The sequence below is a fragment of the Apodemus sylvaticus genome, chromosome 4, assembly GCF_947179515.1.
Source record: "Apodemus sylvaticus chromosome 4, mApoSyl1.1, whole genome shotgun sequence".
Lineage (NCBI taxonomy): Eukaryota > Metazoa > Chordata > Mammalia > Rodentia > Muridae > Apodemus > Apodemus sylvaticus.
Window position 1 is genome coordinate 41,886,970 of NC_067475.1, and position 8,634 is coordinate 41,895,603.

Consider the following 8,634-nt stretch of genomic DNA (forward strand, 5'->3'; position numbering starts at 1 on the left):
CATGAATTCATTGTTTCTAATGGCTAAATAGTACTCCATGTGTAAATATACCACATTTTTTGTATCCATTCCTCCGTTGAAGGACAGCTGGGTTCTTTCCAGCTTCTGGCTACTACAAATAGGGCTGCTATGAACATAGTGGAGCATGTGTCCTTATTGCATGCTGAAGAATCCTCTGGTATATGCCCAGGAGTGGTATAACTGGGTCCTCAGGAAGTGTCATGCCCAGTTTTCTGAGGAACCGCCAGACTGATTTCCAAAGTGGTTGCACCATCTTGCAATCCCACCAGCAGTGGAGGAGTGTTCCTCTTTCTCCACATCCTCACCAACACCTGCTGTCTCCTGAGTTTTTGACCTTAGCCATTCTGACTGGTGTGAGGTGAAATCTCAGGGTTGTTTTGATTTGCATTTCCCTAATGATTAATGATGTTGAACATTTCTTAAGGTGTTTCTCAGCTCTCTGAATTTCTTCATGTGAAAATTTTTTGTTTAGTTCCGTACCCCATTTTTTAATGGGGTTATTTGGTTCTCTGGGTTCTACCTTCTTGAGTTCTTTGTATATATTAGATATTAGCCCTCTGTCAGATTTAGGGTTGGTGAAGATCCTTTCCCAATCTGTTGGTTGACGTTTTGTTCTTTTGACAGTGTCCTTTGCCTTACAGAAACTTTGTAATTTTATGAGGTCCCATTTGTTAATTCTTGATCTTAGAGCATAAGCTATTGGTGTTCTATTCAGGAACTTTCCCCCTGTGCCCATGTCTTAAGGGTCTTCCCCAGTTTCTTTTCTATTAGTTTCAGTGTGTCAGGTTTTATGTGGAGGTCCTTGAGACATTTGGAGTTGAGCTTAGTACAAGGAGATAAGAATGGATTGATTCGTGCTCGCTTCGGCAGCACATATACTAAAATTGGAACGATACAGAGAAGATTAGCATGGCCCCTGCGCAAGGATGACACGCAAATTCGTGAAGCGTTCCATATTTTTACCATGTAATAAGGATACATGCTCTACTATGTTCATAGCAGCCCTATTTATAATTGCCAGATGCTGGAAAGAACCCAGGTATCCCTCAACAGAAGAGTGGATACAAAAAATGTGGTATATCTACACAATGGAGTACTATTCAGCCATTAGAAACAATGAATTCATGAAATTCTTAGGCAAATGGATGGAGCTAGAGAACATCATACTAAGTGAGGTAACCCAGACTCAAAAGGTGAATCATGGTATGCACTCACTAATAAGTGGTTATTAACCTAGAAAACTGGAATACCCAAAACATAATCCACACATCAAATGAGATACAAGAAGAAAGCAGGAGTGGTCCCTGGTTCTGGAAAGACTCAGTGAAACAGTATTTGGCAAAACCAGAACGGGGAATTGGGAAGGGGTGGGAGGGAGGACAGGGGAAGAGAAGGGGGCTTACGGGACTTTCGGGGAGTGGGGGGGGGGCTAGAAAAGGGGAAATCATTTGAAATGTAAATAAATTATATCAAATAAAAAAAAATACTCAAAAAAAAAAAAGAGATTTTAAAAAAAAAAAAAAAAAAAAAAAAAGTTCAAACAAGTCATACCACCAATAAAATTACTTTATATGTGGTGTGCAAAAAAAAAAAAAAAAAAAAAAAAAAAAAAAAAAAAAAAAAAAAAAAAAAAAAGAAATTGTGACTGTTGTTCACTGATGTAACTCCAGGTGTCAAAGGCATGTGATAGATACTAATAGGTATTTGTCGAATTAGCAAATAAATGCTTCACAAAATTAAAAAAAAAAAAAAAAAAAAAAAAAAAAAAAAAAAAAAAAAGAATGGATTGATTCACATTCTTCTGCATGCTGACCTCCAATTGAACCAGCACCATTTGTTGAAAAGACTATCTTTTTTCCACTGGATGCTTTCAGCTCCTTTGTCGAAGATCAAGTGACCATAGGTGTGTGGGTTCATTTCTGGGTCTTCAATCCTATTCCATTGATTGACTTGCCTGACATTGTACCAATACCACTATTGCTCTGTAGTAAAGTTTAAAGTCTTGGATACTGAATCCCCCTGAAGTTCTTTTACTATTGAGGATAGTTTTAGCTATCCTGGTTTTTTTGTTATTCCAGATGAATTTGAGAATTGCTCTTTCTAGCTCTATGAAGAACTGGGTTGGGATTTTTTAGGGGGATAGCATTGAATCTGTAGATTGCCTTTGGCAAGATGGCCATTTTAACTATATTAATCCTGCCAATCCATGACCATGGAAGATTTTTCCATTTTCTGAGAATTTCTTCGATTTCCTTCTTCAGAGATCTGAAGTTCTTGTCATATAGGTCTTTCACTTGTTTGGTTAGAGTCACCCCAAGATACTTTATGCTGTTTATAGCTATTGTGAAGGGAGTCATTTCCCTAATTTCTTTCTCAGTCTGCTTATCCTTTAAATATATAAAGGCTACTTGTTTTCTTGCATTGATTTTGTAGCCAGACACGTTGCTGAAGTTGTTTATCAGCTGTAGGAGTTCTCTAGTAGAGTTTTTAGGGTCACTTAAATATACTATCATATCATCTGCAAATAGTGATAGTTTGACTTCTTCCTTTCCAAGTTGTATCCCTTTGACCTCCTTATGTTGTCTAATTGCTCTAGCTAGGACTTCAAGAACTATATTGAAAAGATATGGAGAGAGGGGGCAGCCTTGTCTAGTCCCTGATTTTAGTGGGATTGCTTCAAGTTTCTCTCCATTTTGTTTGATATTTGGTTTGTTGTATTGCTTTTACTATGTTTAGATATGGGCCTTGAATTCCCATCCTTTCCAAGACTTTTAGCATGAAAGGATGCTGAATTTTGTCAAATGCCTTTTCAGCATCTAATGAAATGATCATGTGGTTTTTTTCTTTGAGTTTGTTTATGTAGTGGATAGCATTTATGAATTTCCTTATATTGAACCATCCCTGCATCCCTGGGGATGCCTACTTGATCATGGTGGATTTTCATTTTGATGTGTTCTTGGATACGGTGGGCAAGAATTTTATTTAGTATTTTTGCATAGATATTCATAAGGGAAATTGGCCTGAAATTCTCTTTCTTAGTAGGATCTTTGTGTGGTTTTGGTATCAGCGTAATAGTGGCTTTGTAGAAGGAGTTAGGTAGTGTTCCTTCTGTTTCTATTTGGTGGAAAAATTTTAAGAGTATTGGTGTTAAGTCTTCTTTGAAGGTCTGATAGAATTGTGCACTGAAACCATCTGGTCCGGTGCTTTTTTTGGTTGGAAGCCTATCTATGACCCCTTCTATTTCTTTAGGGGTTATGGGTCTATTTAGATGGTCTATTTGATCCTGGTTTAATTTTGGTAATTGGTATCTGTCTAAGAAAATGTCCATTTCCTCCAGATTCTCCAGTTGTGTTGAGTACAGGTTTTTGTAGTAGGATCTGATGATTTTTTGAATTTCCTTGGTTTCTGTTGTAATATCTCCGGTTTCATTTCTAATTTTGTTAATTTGGATACTTTCTCTGTGCCCTTTGGTTAGTCTGGCTAAGGGTTTATCTATCTTGTTGATTTTTTCAAAGAACCAGCTTTTGGTTTTGTTGATTCTTTGTATGGTTTTCTTGGTTTCTACTTGATTGATTTCAGCCCTGAGTTTGATGATTTCCTCTCTTCTTCTCTTCCTGGGTGAATTAGCTTCTTTTTGTTCCAGGGCTTTCAGTTGTTCTGTTAATCTTCTAGTGTATGCTCTCTCGAATTTCTTTTTGGAGGCACTCAGAGCTATGAGTTTTCCTTTTAGCACTGCTTTCATTGTGTCCCATAGATTTGTGTATGTTCTGCCTTCATTTTCATTAAATGCTAAGAAATCTTTGATTTCTTTCTTTATTTCTTCCTTGACCAAGGTATCATTGAGTGGAGTATTGTTCAGTTTCCATGTGTATGTGGGCTTTCTGTTGTTTTTATTGTTATTAAAGACCACTTAGAATTTATGCTGCAGGGAGATCAGGCCCATTTTCGTTATGTCTGCTGTGATCACATGGTGATATGCCATTCTCTTGTCTGTCTACATGTCTATACATTCTGAAGGGACTGTCTCCTTTCTTCTTGGATCCTCACCTAACCAGATCTCAGGGCTGATTCATCTCCAATCTGTCAACCTGTGAATTTGTTTCCATTCCATTGCTCAACTGAAGTACTCCTGGTGAGTCAACAGGACCAAGGTGCTAGTGACACGTTGCTGTCCCTGCATCCAGCCCATATCAAAACCAGAAGAAAACACAGCCTTTCCCAGACTCAACTGGAGTCATCTGCCACCCCACTTCTGAAGTTCTGATTCTGCTCCACTGTAGCATAATCAACTCTGTGATTCTTGCTCTTGGATGGGGCCTCGAACCAGCCCTCCAATCTTTTCTCCATCTCTCCTCTCCTGTTAACATTCAAGCATGTTCAGAACTGGGCTAACCTTAGGCTATTACAGAAGAGGAGGAGAATTACCTCGTACTTCTCTGAGGAGTATGTCCTGGTCCCTCTAAAATGTCAAGAAATGTTTAGATTGGGGAGGTGAGGTAATTAAAACCAAAACATTAGTATTTGTAAGGAAACAACTCAAATCAAAGAGGGAGACATATAGCCCACTTCATCCAACATGCAATGAATGTTCCTTGGCTCCAGAAGACTGCATAGCTCCTGAGTACTGGACTCTGCAGCCAAATGGCTTAGCTCCGAGAAGCAGTTGGTCCGTTACTAACCTTGGGACTGTGAGCAAGTTGCTTTATCTTTTGGTGTCTCAGTTTCTTAACTTGTTAAATGGAATGATGCCACTTTTTTTTTTTGTGGCTTGAATGTTTCATGAACCCAGGGTGAAACACGAGCCCCTAAGGGGTGAGTAGGGTACATGAGTGGGACCCTCACCACTGAAAAGGCCATCAGCTCTCTGACCTTCTGACACGGGATAATACAGCAAAGAGGTGCTGGGCAGATTCCAGCCCTTCGGTGGACTTCCCAGCCTCTAGAACCATTAAGAAATAAGTTTATGTTCTTTATAAATGATGCAGTGTCTGCCATTCTATCATAGCAACACAAGGTCTATTAATATTGATGATTATTACTCATGCATAGGAAATGTTGAAAAGAGTTTGGAATATAGTAATCATTTGTTGGTAGATGTTCATTACTGCTGTTATTCAAACAATATTCACGACCTGGGGGCAAGTGGAGAGGGCACTGTAATAGCTGTACAGTGAGGTTTAGGGAGATAAGAGGGAAGGAGGATGGAGGGACAACATCGGGAAAGGGAAGCTGAGGGGAATCATTTCTCTGAGGTGCACGCTGCACAAATTTAGAAAGAAGCCAGATAAGACACTTAGGTGCTTGAGTTTATGCGAAATGGCCATTGGTTTATTTTTAGGCTATTTCAAGGAGACTTTGCTTCTGAAAATGTGGAGTCCCTAATCGTGCATTATTATTTTTTTTTTATAGCTTTAAGAGCCAAGAAAAACAGATCTTAAGATCAGAAAAGAGCTTCTGAGATCGTAATCATTAATGGGTCCAAATTGCTGTTCCAAACAGTTCCTGAAGGAACATGCTGGACTCAGGAGATGCAGCCATTTTGACAGTGGACTACTTGTCCTGTTTCCTATCAATGAGGCAAGGATGTGAGCAGGTACTCCTGCTTCTCCAGGGACTCCTGCTTCTCCAGGGACCACTGCTGGCTCAAATTCTGGGAATGGGCTCAGAGACACTGAACTCCAGACAACGATTTAAAGAATTCTTGCCTAACATTAATACCAGATCTGGGAAGTATACATACATACATACATACACACACATATATGTACATAAATATAATAAATGTTATGTGATATATAACAGTCTGCAGTGCATACTCGTCACTCATGCGCGTGACGTCACGCTGAGCAGCTTATGTATATGTCTAAGTTAGGCGGGCGTCGTGTATAGTTGGCTTTCAGAGCAAGAAGGGGTCTCCGAGTCAAAGAGGGCTCATCCTTTCATCATGACAGAGCAGCAAGCTGAAGCTGTGCCGACTGTGCAGCATGCCCAAGATCTCAGGGCAGCGGGTTGTCACCCACACGCTGGCAGCCTGATAAGGCTGACAGGAATCCAAGTGGACACTATGAAATTACTTGAGCCCCTCAATCTTCTTCAGCTATTGAGAAAAACAAGTAATTTCTGTGCCTGTGCCTCCGCCTGGCCATTGAACGGCCCCGTATCTGAAAACCATCAGACACAAGAGAAAGCATACCTTTTAAAACACAGAAGCATGCGTCTCTGTGTTTTATGAACCCAGACTCCTGAGGTTTTTGGAAAAACATGACTACTACAACGAACCAAATTACTCCCTCTCCTCTGTTTTATTGCCATCTATAAGGCATTTATAATGCCCTAAGAACTTAGATATCATAGTTGCGATAGTATTTTGTCTGTGTGACTTGAAGAGAGAAATCCACTGGAAACTCCCAGCTCCTGTAAAAACCTAGTGCGTTTATGATTCTCTGTGAGCCGCTTGTCTTTATTTCTCACTAGGGGTCAAAAAAGCGAAGTCACGTGGTATAGGGTGGGGGTGATTTTTCCCTTTGGATAAAAGGGTCCGGAGAAGAACCTGCGTTCCAGCTCCCCTTAGTTCTCTCCAAGCCACTCACCCGCTGCTTTGCTTTCTGCTTGTTTTAAAATCCAGATGCTCTGTGAACAGGCTAGCTCTCTAACATCTGATTTGAAACACTAGGCCGAGCCATCTGCTGCATTTGGGGAATTCAGGGTGGGGTGAGTAATGCGCTTTACAAATGTGTCCAAATAGGGCAATCAGCGGAAGGGTAATAAGACAGGAATGCCTGCCTGGAGCCTTGCGCTCCGGTCTGCGACTCTGTGCCTTCTCGGGATATTCGTGCTCCCTGCCTCACATCAAGCTTGTCTCCGCTTGTGTATCTTACTGGGTTTTGGGGTTTTTGTTTTTTATATTTTTGGCAATAAGATAGCTGCTAAATGCTCTTACAGAAGCGAGTGTTTTAATGGCAGCACGAGGATCCTGTAGTTCAAAAACAGCCCGTGATGAATTGAAAAGTTACTATTCTTGAAAGATGCCATTTGAGGCCCTCGGCGTTCTTTGTAACCAACACATCTGGAGCAGCCACGATTCTTGTTTCTCTCGTCACTACGGACCCATTCCAGCCGAGCTGGATGAGTGCTTTCCAGCTCAGCGCAGGGGTTTTGGGGTACTGTCTATAGGTTTTATTGAACATCTGTAAATCCCCAGCTTGGGTATACTTCCAGCTAGGACTCTAATCTCTTTCTGAGATGCAGTGCTCTAGGTTTTGAGCAGGGAGGATTGGGGAGGTATTGGTCTCATTGCTGCAAAAGGAGGGATGACTAACAACCTGGCGTTTCCATGCAACCTGGAACAGGGAACCGTTAGGTAACGGCTGGTATCTTCTTCAGCACAGTGTACCCTCCTTCCAGCCCTAAGAGAAGTGAAATGTTTGAGAAACACGATTTAAAGTTATGACTGGCAGACTATAGAGGGCTACATGGGGAAGGTTAATTTACATAAATTCACCAAATATTTATTCTTTCTGAGAGGCGAGCCTGAGAAAAGAGAGGCGTCTGTGGCACAGACACGTGGTAGGGCGTACCTAATAGTTGGAACAGAACGTCAGTGCTGACTAACAGGCATCTGTGCTGTGGTCTGCATCGCAAACCTTGCTGTTAACTTCTGTGCGAGCTGCATCCCTGTGAGATCCTGGGTTTGGCCTTCCTGTGAAGTTTCTAGGCTTTTGACTCACGAATACTCCAGCCTCTCCACAGAACATACTATGACTGGAATCCAGAGATCCCTGCCCCCAAGGTGCAGCCCTTCTGCTTTCCTAGAACCTTCCGGAGTCTGTACTGTGCAAATCTGCTAACTCCATCCAGATTTTCAGTGCGAGTTCTGTCTCTCAGGAGGGAGTATTCACTGACACTTTCTTCCTTACCTTTTCTCCACAGACGTGCGAAATACTCTCACCCCTTCTTACACAATCTGGGATGTTCAAATCTTCTTTCCTAATCTTTGAAGACACAGATACTGAATTTAGAACTTTGAAATCCCCAAACTTGAAGTGAATAGGAAAGTCTTTCTCCCACTAAATAGCAAAACCAAACCAAGCCAGCATGGTGCTCGCACAAAAGCCAGACACGCTGACCAATGAAATAGAACTTTAGACCCAGGCAGTAGCCCACACACCTATGGCCACCTGAATCTTGATAAAGAAGCCAGAACTACACAGTGGAAGAAAAAAAATCTCCTTCAACAAGTGGTACTCGCCAAGATGGAAGGCTGAGAATAGAATCCAAATAGGACCATATTTATCACCCATATAAAACTCATCTTCAAAAAACTTCAACATAAAACCAGATACACTGAACCTGATAGAAGAGACAGTGGGGAAAAGCCGTGAACACATTGATATAGGAAAAGTCTTTCTGAATAAAACAATGTTAGCACAGGAATTAAAATCAACTATTAATAATTAGTGGAACCTCATAAAACTGAGAAATTTCTTCATGGAAAGTCATTCAGACAATGTGGCAGTTTACAGAATGGAAAAATATATATTTTTTTTACCAACCACACATCTGATAGATGGCTGATATCCAAAATATACAAAGAACAACAACAACAACAACAAC

General features: G+C 40.9%; 1 non-coding gene across 1 annotated transcript; it reads left to right on the forward strand.

The window, feature by feature from the left end:
- The first annotated feature begins 875 nt into the window (after positions 1-875).
- LOC127683998 (U6 spliceosomal RNA) lies at positions 876-982 on the forward strand. The gene has a single exon (XR_007977726.1). It is a non-coding gene; the product is annotated as a U6 spliceosomal RNA (small nuclear RNA).
- Positions 983-8,634: the final 7,652 nt, after the last annotated feature.